The sequence below is a fragment of the Monodelphis domestica genome, chromosome 1 (genome assembly GCF_027887165.1).
Source record: "Monodelphis domestica isolate mMonDom1 chromosome 1, mMonDom1.pri, whole genome shotgun sequence".
NCBI lineage: Eukaryota > Metazoa > Chordata > Mammalia > Didelphimorphia > Didelphidae > Monodelphis > Monodelphis domestica.
The window spans coordinates 315373405-315388593 of NC_077227.1; positions in this window are offsets into that span (position 1 = coordinate 315373405).

The window sequence follows — 15189 nt, forward strand, 5'->3', positions numbered from 1 at the left end:
GTATTGTGCATTGTGAGTGTAAACTCTTAAATAAATGTTTTATCTACTTTATTTTGGAGAAATGTTGTTTTCTGCTATAGTGATTATTAGAATGCTGATGTCCAGTTGTTTACTCATGTCTGTATGTAAGTATATTGCAAGAAAATTTTTGATATGTTTATTCATGTATATGTATCCTCTAGTAGGAGGGAATAGATGAAAGCCAAATGAAGGGTGAGGGTGGAGTATTCAGGAAATATATTACCTGGAGCACAACTGAATGATATAGATGAAGTCTCTTAGAGAGAAGGGCTATTTCCTTTCTGTTTCTTCACCTTTTACTTCTTTTTTTTCTGATGTTTTTCTGGCTCTTCATGACTCTATGGACCATACCTATCTGTGGTATTTTCTGGGCAAAGATACTGGAGTGGTTTGCTATTTCCTTCTCCAATGGATCCTTCTATCAGGCAACCAGAGGTTAAGTGACTTGCCCAGGGACACACATCCTAAGATGCATTTCAAGTCAAAGTTTAACTCAGAGCTTCTTGATTCTAGGCCCCAGCACTCTATCCACCCAAGCCACCTAGCTGCTTCCTAGACATAGCTAGAAAGTGTTTAAGGCTGTATTTGAACTCAGGTCTTACTGACTCTCTAGGTCTGTGGTCTGGCAGGCAGGCTGGTGGAGGAGGGAGCAGTCACTGCTCTCCCAGCACTTCCCCTATCTCCCCCCAAGTCAGCTAGGGAGGGTCAGGGTTGGGCCTGTGGAAGACTGGATGGGGCTCTGGTCCATGTGCAATTGAGGAGTGCCTGGAACCCATTACCAGACACTTTTAGCACCCTGAAAAATAGAGCAATGGCTTAACTCACAATTTTTCCCTCTACATACTTTTGTGAAACCTTATTCTCAGCATTAAATAATATCAAGACCAACAAAAGAAACAGATTGACAAATGAAGTTAGTAGTGCTTGCTTGGGCTTGAAGTGTACAAAATACCAACCTTCAATTAAAGATTTAGCCAATAAAATTCAGAAACAAAAAAGGCACTTATAGGCAGGTTAGTTAAAGAATTCCCCCTGCCCCTAACTTATCTTAGTTCATGGCACCCCACACAAGTTAAATAATATCAAGACCAACAAAAGAAACCACCTGACAGATGAATAAAGAAGTCACTATGCAGGTAAGTTAAATAATTTGTTTTTGGTTTATTACATACAGTTTATATTACAATTATACATTTTTTGTTATTTAAACTATAACTATTGAGAAAGTATGGTTTTTTCTCAAAGTGACACACCACCCAAGTTATGCTCAGTTTTTTGGCGAATTTTGACACACCAAGCTCAAAAGGCTGCCCATCACTGCCCTAGGTCATTGCATTAACCACTGAGCCACAGCTACCTCTTGATTATGAGAACAGACAAAACTTCATTTCAAATAGCAATAGAAAATAATTACAAATAACAATGACATCAATGATAACACATTTTGAGAAGTTTGGCACTGAAAAATAAGTATCACATGAATGTGTTTATTACTGAGTAAGATGTAAATATAAAAATTCTAAATCATTTTATTAATAGATATCTGTATAACATATGTGGTAGGCTGAAGATTTGTTTGGTGCTATTATAAAAACTAAAAAATAATTAAATTTATTTGAATAAAATAATACAAAGAATTCATATAGATGGTGTGAATTTTAGATTTACTCCACCCTGCTTAGTCTTTAGAATTTTAGCAACCAGGAATGTATATACCCCCAGTTTAGGAGTGTGGGGAAGGAAGGTCTATGACCCATGTGTGCTAGCAAGTGACAAATCAGAAAAAATTGACTGACCCCCTGAGCCAAGTTTAAGCAACCATTGCTACATGTGAGATACAGGAAGTGATGTAAAGAACAGCCTTTATATTTCAAGTCACTTCCTGTGAGTGGGACTTGGCCATGGAACTTGACTGTGGAGGAGCTCGAGGGGGAGACCTCAGGTTGCTTCCCTTAGACTGTCACATGGTGAGTGCAATGCTTACTTCCCTTTCCTTGGCTTTTTTGGAGGCACAAGCCTCTGAGGAGGCCCCTCATCTTGGAGGAGGCCTTGTGGCTGGAAGCCCTGCTAGATTTTATACTCTGACTCCCCTTTCCCCACCCCCACCCCAGCTAGGGCTTCTCTGAACTCCTGCCTGGTGTCTCTCTCCCTTTCCTCTCTTTCTTTCTTCCTTAATAACTTCACTGTATTGTAAATAAACCACCATAAAATTCCACTCTGACTTGAGTATTTTGTTGGGATTTAGAATTTAAATCTCTGGCGACCAATTAAAAATATATTCAGTCCAACCATAAGTTTTACCCCTAACAGTGGAGAGCTGGCCTCAAAGTCAGGAAAAACAGAGTTTAGTTTCTGTGTAGGGGAATCAACATCAACTACTAAAAAGACTGGAACAGACATCCCTGCCACAAAATCTAGATTTTTTCTAAAAAGGCAATTAAAGTAAAAAACACTTAAGGTAATTAAAACATTCTTAAAACCCAAATGAAGGGGCATCTAGGTAGCACAGTGGATAGAATGCCATGCCTCGAGTCAGGAGGTCCTGCATTCAAATCTGACCTCTGATACTAGCTGTCTGACTTTGGGCAAGTCACTTAAACCTCTTTGCCTAGCCCTTGTCACTCTTCTGCCTTAGAATTGATACTAAAAGGGGAGCTGGGTGGCTCAGTGGATTGAGATCCAGGCCCAGAGATGGGAGGTCCTGTGTTCAAATCTGACCACAGACACTTTCTAGATGTGTGAGCCTGGGCAAATCACTTGGCCCCCATTGCCTAGTTCTTACCATTCTTCTGCCTTAGAACCAATACACAGGCTTGATTCTAAGATGAAAGGTAAGGGTCAAAAATAAAAAAAGAATTGATGCTAAATAATAAATAAGAAATTAATTAAATTTTAATTAAGTTTAAAAAATAATAAAAAATAAAACCTGATGAAATCCATTGATATAGCTTCCTGGACCCCAAAGGTATAAAACTCTAGCCTGTGAGTATCTGGTACTCCTAAAGCTTGATAAAAGTTCCACTGCCTGATTGAAGCAGATATTTATCCTTTATCTTTATAATAAAAAAATAAACAAAAAAGTTTTATTTTTCTTATTGGTGGGTCTGCATTTTCTTTTGCAACAGGGCTAATATGGAAATATGTTTTACATGACTTCACATATATAATTGACATCAAATTGCTTGCCTTCTCAAGGGAGAAAGAGGATGGAAGTTGAAAGGAGAATTTGGAACTGAAAATTAAAAGGAGAAAAGAATGTTGAAAAATTTTACATATAGTAAATATATATAAAGTCCCACTATGTTATGAGTATAACAATCTGTCTGAATGGGTGCACCACCATGGCAAATGCCGAAATGAAGAGAGCAGTGCCCTCTATCTTTGCTGAATGTCCTTTCTGTGCTCTGGTTGAGTAAAACGTCTTTTTAGTAAAGGTTACGTGGTCCATAATTGTCTCATTTCATTCCATTCCCAAGCCTGAAACCAGAGGACTGGCTTTTGTCAAGCCTCATCCAGAAGATCCTGCCTCTGACACATCCTGGCTCTATGTCCAGCAGCAAATAATTTAACATTTCAGTGTTCTGGACAACTGTCCATGACTACAGAGGCTGCAGAGAGGGTACCAATCAGTATCGGTAGAGTTTCTTCATTGGAAGTTCTCTACACCAATAACATCATAAGAATAGTTGAAAAAGGAATTTAAACTAAAAAACTATTTGTCTAGGTACATAGGTGTATTTGTAGGAGGTGTGGCAATATTTTTACTAAAAATTTGGGGGGGCGGGGCTCCACCACAAAGTTTAGAAAGCATTGCCTTAGACAAGTGTTCCTTTCCTCCGCTCTCAATTGAAATTGCTGTGGGTGCCAGAACTCCTAGTTATAGCTTTATTGTATTTTTTTCTAACCCTTACCTGTCTTAGTATTAAAGGGTTAGGCAATTGGGATGAGATTTGTCCAGGGTCACACAGCTAGGAAGTGCCTGAGGTCAAATTTGAACCCAGGTTCTCCCAATTCCAGGCCTGGCACTCTATCCACAGTGCCACCTAGCTACCCCTCTAATGTTTTCTTACATATTACTGTCTCAAAAACCCTTCACCATCCTGGTCAGTCTCTTCTGGATGATCTCCAGCTTAATATCTTTCCTAAGGCACAGAGTACTCCAAATGTTGCTGACTAGGGAAGAATACATCCTTTACATCCTTTGCTTTAGACATTATGCTTCTCCATGAAGTTTATTAGATAGTATTAAACTCTCCTGATGGCCTTTTACATAGGAGCTATTGCCTAGCAATGCTTTTTGCTTTATAAAGTTGAGATTTGGAGCCCAAATAGAGGAGTCAGATAGTTCCTAGCTGTATGACCCTGGACCAGTCATTTAACCCTTTTGGCCTCAGTTTCCCCATCTGTAAAACAATCTGGAGAAGGAAATGGCAAACCATTCCAGCATCTCTGCCAAGAAAACCCCAAATGGGGTAACAAACATAACTAAAAAATGAATGAGATAATTAACTCTATTAAATTTCATTTTATTCTGTCTGGCCCATCAATCTAACCTAGAGAGATCTCTTTGTATTTGGATTCTATCATCCCACCTGTTGGCTGTTCCTCTAAACCTTGTGTCACCCCAAATTTTGATAAGCCTGTCTTAATCCAAGTCACTGATAAGAAATGTTAAGCTGAAAAGGCTCAATTATAGATACTGAGAGCATTCCACTAGAGACCACTATTCAAGTTGACATTATTCCCTTAATGAGTACTTTTCTGGACCAGTTATTTAACCAGATATAATCTACCCAACTGCATTATCACTTACCAGTATATTTCCATCTCATACACAAGCCACACTTTGTATAAAGGCTCTGTACACAGAAGGTTTTGCATTGCGTTGGTGAAATCTAATTATACCATTTCAACAATATTCCCATAGTCAAGAAAGATAGTAAGTTAGGTTTGAAATTGTGACTTGTTCTTGATCAAGCCAGACTGGCTCTTGGGGGTCTCTATATCCATTTCTAAATGTTCACAAACCTTCCCTCTATTAAGATGGACTACAATTTTGCCCAGAACAGAATACAAATTTACTGTAGTTTGCATACTCCACTCTTTTTTTCTTTTTAATTGGAAAATTAGCCCTTCTCCAATCCTATAGTACCTCTCCTAATTAACATAACAATTAATATTTAGATAGTCCTTACTACACCTCAGGCACTATACTAAGCATATCCTGAGAGGTAGGTGCTATTACTATTCCCATTTTCCAGTTGAGGAAACTGAGCAAACAGAGGATAAGTGACTTGTCCAAGGTCACACAGACAGTATCACACTCTGGATTTGAACTCATATCTTCCTGATTCCAGGTCTAGCACTCAATACACTGTGCCACCTAGCTGCCTCTAATTTTCCAAGATCTTTCAAAGATCAATAGTAACTCAGCAATCATATCTACTAATGTCCTATATATAATGTCTATCCATTTACAAATGCAAATCTGTCCAGTTACAAATGATGACTTGTATTCAAAACCAAAAGTAACAGTTTAAGTGCCTTGGACATTCCAGGGTATTTCCTCAAATCGGTTTTATAATTCATGAAGTAAAAATAGCAATTGGGACAAATTTAACTGAGTAGGACAATTAAGGAAACAGATAAAGGCCATTGCTTACAAAGGCTACATAGGGGAGAGGAAGTAGGTCAAGAAATATCTTACAGGGGACATCTAGATTGAGAGCTCAGTGAATTGAGAGTCAGGCCTAGAGACGAGAGGTCCTAGGTTCAAATCTGGCCTCAGACACTTCCTAGTTGTATAAACCTGAGCAAGTCAATTAACTCCAAATTTTGCTTAGTCCTTTCTGCTCTTCTGCCTTAGAAGCCATACTAAGTATACAGTATCTATGCTAAGTATAAATATATAGTATTGATACTAAGTATACAGTAGGTAAGGATTTAAAAGAAAGAAGTAAAAGAAAAAGATCTATCTTACCTGAAGTACAACTCAGTAATGTGGATGAAGTAGAATAATTGGCTTCTCATTTTTAACTATTTTTGCTAGTGAGGTGGTAGGCTAAGGTTTTTTTCCTATGTGACAGAGGCTGGCACTAAAGAAAAAGGGCCAGACTGAAGAGTATGCGAAATTGATCACCTTGATGGGGGAGGGGCTCCAGGAGTGGAATCAGAAGGAGAAGAAGACTCTGGCAAGGAGAGCAGTGAGGATCTCTTGTTCCTGAGAAGCTGAAGAGAGAAGGTGGGAAAAAGACTTTCTCCTGAGGGTTACCCATTTTTCCTGCTGGTGATTGGAAATCCTTCCCCCCCAACACTTCCCAATTGAAGGGACTTTCTGAAAAGAAACCTGAGCAGACTTTACCTCTGCTCCTGTTGCCCAGGGGTGTGTCAACCTGACTTTTTCTCAGGGGGGCTCAGGCTACCAAGGCCTGAATTCCCCTTAAACTCGAGGAGGAAGGAGAAAGGGTTTAGAGACAGGGACTCCCTTTTCCCACTTTCCTTTTCCCATTCTTCCCTGCCCATTATTCCCTTTGTATTACCTGATTGATTTAACATTAAAAGTTATCTCTTCCCCAAGCTGAGTATCAGTAAATGGATCAAGGGGAGACCTTTTGGTCATGAGTAGTGGAGGGGGGACAAGAGGGACAAGAGTGAATTGGGGAGAGCAGCTTTAGCTAAGGAGGGAAGGCAGAAGGGGGAAATCTTCAAACCCCCTCTCTCCTCTCTCTGAGCCAACCCTTTGCATCTGCTGTCTCCTCTGAACCCCACTTTGAGGGGGTGGAGGTTCTCCTCTCTTTCCCCCTCTCCATACCAAAAATCCAAACCTCCCTCAGGGCATAAAACTTCCCGCTCTTTTATCTTTTTTTAATACAACAGAAGAAGAGTAAGTGCTGTTATAATGTAGTGTAATATATTTTCAAAATTGTATTTTTAAAAATGTATTTCAAGATGAAAAATTTTTTATAAAGGATCCTTTTAAGTTGGCATGGTCTTCAAAATTTCAGTGTCCTGGAAAAAAACCCCAGTCCCCCAACATGATGTTATCTATGCTTGAACTCACTGCAGATGATTAGTTGCTAAAATTTAAAGGATTTTTGCATCTGCCCAAAGATCATTCTTTCCTGGAAGACAGAAACAAAACCAGACTTAAGCAGGATGGTCATTTTCTTGCCAACATTCAATTATTGTATCATCCAACCCAAACCATGATCCTATCCTTTCTCTGTAATCCTCCTGTCACCCTTGATGCCACTTTAAAACATGGACACATACACACACACTCATTGTCCTTATCATTTGTTGCCAATTCTGGGTTTTATGACTTAAAATTATTCTCATAATGTTGACTTTCATCTTTAATTACTTTCCCTTAGTTACATCTTCTGTGCGTGTCCTTTTATGATCAGATTTTGTTAATAAGTACCCTGTGTATCCACTCCAGTCTCTTTGGGCAGCTCCTCTTTCTTTTCATTTTCATTTCTTCTGATATCTCCAGATTTCCATGCTTGAGAGCTTCTCTGCCCTCTTGGGCCAAAGTTCTCATCAAAATATTAAGCCATTGGACTCCATCTAGTCTTTCTCAGAATATTTTTATACCATCTATTCTAACCCTTCATTTTATAGTTGGGAAAAATGAGGCCCAAGATGGAAAAGGGACTTGACCAAAGTGAGTCTTTGAAAGAGCCCAGATTAAAATCCATCTATGTTGATTTTTTTTTTAATTTTCAGACCAGGGTTCTTTCACTCTCATTCTTCAGTGTCCACAGCTAAACCAAAGTCACCGGACGCCAGATTCCAGCAAAGAGTGGACTTTGCTGTGCCTCATGGTAGTCAGTGTTAGATTATAGCTAGCTAGAGTTCCATCAGGCTGTTACTTCTAAGCATTACCTCACTCAGTATTACTCATTTTTCTCTTCATTACCCAGTTGTAAGACTCTTGATGTAAAAATTATAAATAAAGATAAATAAAGCACTTGGCTAGATTATACGAAGGAGCAAAGGGTGAAGTATCCACATTCAATTGAGAGACGTGAAGGGCAGAGTGGGCTGGAGAATCTAGGGTAAGGGAGGTATGCCAAAGGTAGACAGATCTAGGGTAACCTCGAGAGAACAAAACATCAGATGGGGAATAAAGCAAGACTGATTTGGAGTTAGACAACCAGAGTTTAAGTCACAAAATCACACCCCTTGGACTTAGGGCACTTTCTCTTGCCTCACCCACTCATAAAAGCCACCTAAGGGGCTTTAAATATACCATGGAGCCTCTTTTACTAGTCAACAAGAAGCCATTAGTTCAAAATAAAGGCATTTAATGAACTAGTATAAGAAGAATGACAACAGAACATTCCCATTATGCACTCAGGATACACTCTCTCACAATGAAATATACATCAGTAAGAAGAAAGAACATTAATAGAGTTCTGAGGATACCTATGTAAGGAACATGTCTGACGAGTGCACATACCCATGGAGGAACGACTCATACCTTCACTGATGATGTTTCCAGATGACATCAGAGCCACTGATGAATTCAGGTGATATTCTCACCCTCTTCTGCCCACTGTTGCACCTGTTCAAGGGATATCCTATTACATTTCTTTGGCTTCCCATAATTTGGCTATTCTCATTGCTGCCACCTATTGGTCTTCTGCCATAGTCTTCAACTGAAGTAGATTCTCTTTCTCATAAAAGGAGGCGTTGTCCTTGCCATTCTTCCCCCCCACCCCTTCTTTTTAAAAGTTTATAGCCTAGAGACATCTTTAGTGAGAAAAGTAAACCTTCACATAGTCTTCATCCTAAGGAAAAGTGATTAAGTCTGTCAGTTCTCAGTCTTAGCTTGAAGGGCATACTAAACTCTTTGATAACAGAGCAACAAGCCAGCTAAAGGAGGTTTGAAAGTGTTGTCTATGTTTGCACTAATTTCCTCTTGTGAGTAGGATTGAAGTCTCTGTTCCAAGCCTCTATCTGACTTAGGGTTGGAAAGCTCTCTTTAATTCCAGTTAGTTTTTTATTTTACCTGATTTTCCACTCAAACCATTTTGGGAGAGAGCTGTATGAGTCTGGATTACTGTGGCTTTCCCTCAAGCCCCTAAGAATCTTTAGATGTTATGCAAATAGACAGAAAAGGAGTCAGTAGGAAAAAAAAAAACTAGGGGGCACCACAGAGAGGTTATAGTCCTTCCTTCAAACTTTTTGTCCTAAACTCATGCCTTTCATATGCAAATGTGGCAAATAAGAAATCACTCAGACTTTGAGCTATCATGTACATCATTATAAGGAATATTTATTAAGTTCCTACAATGTGCAAGACATCTTGCTTACTCTAGAACAGTGATGGCAAACCTTTTAAAAGGGTGGGGGATGTGAGAAATGTCCTCAAGAGCTCATGGAGAGGGGAAGGAGAGCAGCCCAGTCCAATCCCTCTAACTTTCAAGTAACAAACTCTGGTGCACATGCCCAGGGAGAAGGTTCTGAATGTCCCCTTTGGCACAAGTGCCATAGGTTTGCCACCATGGCTCTAGAATATAAGATCAAAAAAGGACATTAGAGATCATCTAGTCCAATCATTTTATAAAGAAATTAAGGTCTATAAAGGTTAAATGACTTGCCCAAGTAATGGATACTAAGTAGCAAAGCTAGGCCTTGGTCCTGAGTTTTGTGACTCTACACCAATCTGTCACTTCTCAGGACCTCAGTTTTCTCCTATATGAAATGGAAATTCATTAATTCAATCCAATTGGACAAAAGTTAGTTTCTACTAAGTGAAAGTCCCCTGCTAGGTGCAGGAGGAGTTACAGAAGACAGAATGCTTACCTTCATGCATGTGGTTTGTAGGATTTAGAATTGGAAGGAACCTTAGAATTTTTGTGGTTTAATCCCTTTAGCCTACATTCAGGGAAACTAAGGATCAGAGAAGTCCATAGTCCCAATCAAGGTCATACAGCTAGAAAGAAGTCAACAAGAAGCCAATATGCTAACTATGAAACCCTGGTTTGCTGCTACACCATCCTGTCTCGGAGCATTATTATTAATAATATTAACTAATTAATGGTTTTCATCATAAATAATATGATATAACCTATCATGAAAGTATAAAGTTCTTCAGGGCAGGAGAAGGGGATCAGAAGGAGCATTTGAGTTGAGCTTCAAATGATCACATCACATGAGGAGGGCAGATGCCATTCAAAGACTAAGAGAATGTCAGCATTAGAAAGGATAAGGGGGGGTTCAGCTGCAGCCTGAATGAGGGTGTGGGCTTTGGCAGTCCTGACTTTTGACATTGGTCAAATTCCAACCCATGTTTGAATATGCCTAAGAGGCTCTCAGGAATATGGCACCCAGAAGATCCAACCCATATCTGAACCAGTCAGAAGCCTGAAGTTTTTCTTTTATGTAAGATAGTACCTTATAGTAAACAGCCATGTAAAGTGTCTTGAAAACCTTAAAGAGCTCTATAAATGCTAACTATTCTTGGCTGTTATTTTTTTTCCAACTCTTACCTTCTGTCTTAGAATTTTAGCTTAAGCTGACTTTACGTGTCATCTGCACCTTCCACAAAACTCCCCCCAATTTTTTATTTAATTTATTATGCCAGTCCACAATATTGAAACCGTGATGGGGAAAGTTGCAATATGGAAAGGATAACTATATTTGTGACCTCCCCAATAGGTCATTTACTAGCCTCACATGAAGATCTATAATTAAGGTACTGAAGATTCTTCATATTCATTATTGGCAACCAGTTGGTGTGGTAGCTAAAAGGGCAGGACTTAGACTCAGAAAGACCTGGGTTTTAATCCTTCTGATGAGATTTATCAGCTGTGCTATTCCGAGTAAGTCACTTAAATTCTTTGTGACTCAGTTTCTTCATGTGCAAAGTGAAATAAAAAGTACCCATCTTCCGAAAGTTGTTGTAGATAAAGTGAGTTAACAGATATGTAAAGTTTCTTGAAAACATTGAAGAGCTATATAAATGCTAACTACTCTTGGCTATTATTTTTTTTTAAACCCTTACATTCTATCTTAGAATTGATGCAAGTTTTGGTTCCAAGAGCTAGGCAATTGGAGTTAAGTGACTTGCCCAGGATAACAGTTAGGAAATGTCTGAGGTCAGATCTGAACCCAGGAATCTCTCCTCCCATCTTCAGGCCTGCAACTCTATCTACCATGCTACCTAGCTGCCCTGTATTAACTATTATAAAGAGGTATATCAGAATGATGCCTGGCCTGGAAGTCAAGATATCTGTGGCTTAAGGCCTGATTCTGCCCCTAATTTGGTGTATGATACCAGATAGTTGGTCAGTCAAGTAAGCATTTTTGCACTGCCTACTTTGTGCTGGGATCATACATGCCAAGGAAGCAAAGAAAGGTAAAAGTCCTCAAAGAACTCATCTTGCAAACTATGTACAAAGAAGGATAAATTGGAGATAACCAAATGAAAGGTTGGGGGGGGGGGGAGATAGAGCAGGAAAGACTTCCAGTTTTGAAGGGAAGCCAGGCCAGCCAGGAGTGGGAGATGAATTGGGAGAGAATTCCAGCCATGGGAGACAGCTAAGGAAAATGTCTGGATTTGGGAGATGGAGTGTCTTGTTCCAGGAGGTCAATATCCCTGAATAGCAGAGTATATGAGCAGTGAGCAAGATTTAAGATTGGAAAGGGAAGAGGAGGAGGAGGTATGTCTCATCTACTTTGGTTGTTTCTCCATCAAAATAGTTAAGTGGCATGGTTGGATAGAGTGCTGGGCTCAGAATCAGGAAGGCTTCTCTTCATGAGTTCAAATCTGGCTACAGAAACTCACTAGACCTATGATCCTGGGCAAATCACTTAACCCTCTTGGCCTCAATTTCTTCATCAATAAATTGAGCTGGAGAGGGAAATGGCAAACCACTCCAATATCTGCCAAGAAAACCTTCAGTGGGGTCATGAAGAGGCAGACACAACTGAAGAACCCAATGAAAAGAGCCCTTATTGGAGTTAGAGGACATGGGTTTATGGCTCACCTCTGATGCTCTCTCCTCTGGCAAGTCACTTAACCTTGGGGGCCTCAGTTTACTCTTTTATAAGATGAAGGTTTTGTACCAAATTGTTTGAGGTTCTTCCAGCTTTTGAGCTATATAACCTCCTGATGGTATTGCTGAAATGACTGCTAAGATCTTCCTTGACTCTAACTTTCTCTTACCTGTACGTACAACATGCAGTCTTTCCAACTCTGGGGTGAAGGCCCACCAGGATTTTTTTTTTTAGAGACATTTAAAACAAAACAGTTAGCACTTATGAAAGAACTGGCCAATAGGGTTTGCCCACCTGCCTACCATTTCCCAAGTATAACTAACTGCCTGCTGCCAGGTGTCATGCTAGCAGGCTTAGATCAATTAGTAATTGTAATTGAAGCTGAATGTAATTAATTATATAATTAAATTCATGGGGCCCACACACAGGGATTTCTGATCATATTGCCCACTCATGAAAAACTACGGCTAGGCCAAACTGTGGCCAAGAAACGGCAGGGGTAGGAGAGTTTCTTTACTTGGCAGAGGTTTGATTATATCAGATGTATCAAACATAAAGCCACAACACTCCCAAGTGGTCCCAAATCAGATTAAAATAGGATTTGGAAATATTTAAGAGATAAAAAAAAATACAAGAAAATAGACTAAACATGAATTGTTAATATGTGCTTTTTCTAAGTCAATATGTGCAGAAAAGACCCTTCAGTATGGATTAGTGGGCCCCTTTCTATGTATTTGACACCAAATTAGGTATTTCAGATAATGTATTTGAACTGTGGATTAGATAAATTCTTCAATCCCTATGGACTATGAGACAAGTCAGTTTTAATGAGAAACCATCAGGCAATGGCTTGGAGGGTCCCTAATTACCAAAGGTAGACAAGCAAAAGAGGCAGATCCACCCAGGTGGTTTCAGAAAAGTCTGGGAAAATATGTATAAAGTGATGCAAGGTGAAGTGAGTAGAACCAGGAGAATACTTTGTACAATAACAATACTGTCAAGATAATTATTTTTTAAAAACTGGGTAACTCAAACCAACACAATCCCAGGATGAAAAATTATATCCAACACCAGAAAGAGAATGAAGCTCGTTTGCTTTTTCTTCCTCCTTTTTTGTCTTAACTTCTTTCTTTCTTTCTCTGGTAACTAAAGTGGCTATTTGTTTTGCATGAGATATTTGTAATAGGTTTCATTTTTCTTCTCTGTGGGTAGGGAAAGGGGAGGGAATTTGGAAATGAAAATAAAACTGAATTTAAAAAAAAGAAGAAACAAGCCTTTAAGTGTTAAGAGAGGTCTTAGCACAAACACTGGAGAAGAGCAAGGAGTTGAGTAATCAGGGAAGCCCTTAAGGCATTGCCCACTTGCATAGGGACTAGGAGAGATGTCTAAAGAAAGCAGGAGGAGAAGGAGGAAGTAGGCTGGCTGTGGTTCTTCAGTGTGGCTTCCAACTCATTAGAAGCAACTGGACCAAGGAAGATCCCTGGAGAAAGAGAATGAAACATAACTTCTCCCTCAGGGCAGGGAGGTGGGGGACTACTAGGGAGAAATACTGAATACATTATCAGACATGGTTTCTTTTGTATGTTTTTTTGCTTAATTATTTTTTCTTTTTCCCAGGAGAGGGTTCAACCTGAAGAGGAAGTGGGAAATGCCAGATTTAAAGAAAAAAGCAATCAATGAGATGTATTTTAAAAGAAAAGAAAAACATCTGGAATTCTAGACTCAGAATTTCATACATGCTCTTTCACAGGCCTGACTGCACGTTAGGGAAGGAGAATAAGCATTTATATAGCACCTATTATGTCCTAGACAGAGTTAGGTTTACAGTGGAAAGAGTGCTGGGCCTGGAGTCAGGAAGACCCAAGTTCAAATCCAGCTTCAGACACTTATTGCCTGTTACCTTGGACAAGTCACAACCTTTGGTTACCTTAATCCGCTGGAGAAAAAAATGGCAAACTACTCCAGTACCTTTGCCAAGAAGATCCCACGGACAGTATGGTCCATGGTGTCATGAAGAGTCAGACAGAATTGAACAACCAACAGTACTATATTCTAGGCACTGTATTAAACACTTTGCAATTATCTCATTTTGATCCTCACAACAACCTTGGAAAGTATCTTCATTTGACAGATAAAGAAACTGAGGCAAACTGAGCTTAAGTGTAAGTGCCCAGGGTCACAAAGCTAGTAAGTGTCTGAGGTGGGATTTGAACTGAGGTCTTCCAGACTCCAGGATAAATTCTATGCACTGAAACCACCAGTTTCCTGAATATTAAATGCTTGGGGAGAAAAAGGATTCTTAGAACCATAGAATTCAATCAGTTCCTACAAATAACAGCTTAGAAGTGTCATCTTCCTCACAAATTCCCAGAACTGGAAGGGACTTCAGAGGTCTCCAGTCCATTTCCTCCACCTCCAACTCAAGAGTTCCCCTCGTGGAGATTCCTCTTGTGACAAGGATTCCCACTTCTGCCAAAGCCTCCATCCCTACCCAGCTGTATCTGCCTCCAAAACCTTTGCCCCCCTCAGCAGGACCAGTGAAGATCAGGCCACTAACACCAGAACATGTGATATTTACTACCTCCCTACATTTTAGAGCTAGACCAATCTCTGACCTATCAAAGCACCTTAGGGACCACACAGCAAAACCCCCAACTTGGGACCATATGGGCCTGAGTACTTTCACAATCATTACCCATATCTTTGTGATGGTCGGATGAGGTCAGCCGGGCAAGTGTTATCACTATAGGTCTAAGTAATAACTGAGGACCAAAGAGAACAGTGACTTGCCCAAGATAACACACATACTTCAAGTCATAAATGGAACCAAGTACTTTTGGCCATCAAACCATTATAGTGTCCAGCTAGATGGTAAAGTGGACAGAGGACTAAGCCTGAAGTCAAAAGACCAGTTCAAATCCTACCTCAGACACCAGTTGTATGACGCTGGGCAACTGTTTGCCTCGGTTTCCTCATCTAGAAAATGAGAATTACAGTGAGGATCAAATGAGATAATAGCTGTCAAGTACTTGGAACAGTATCTGGCACATAGAAAACACTTTATGTTAGCTATTGTTATGGAAGAGAGCTGCAAATTGGGAGAATGACTGAGAAGGAGCTTGTAGAATTTTCAACTTAATTTGCAAGATTAGGATGGGC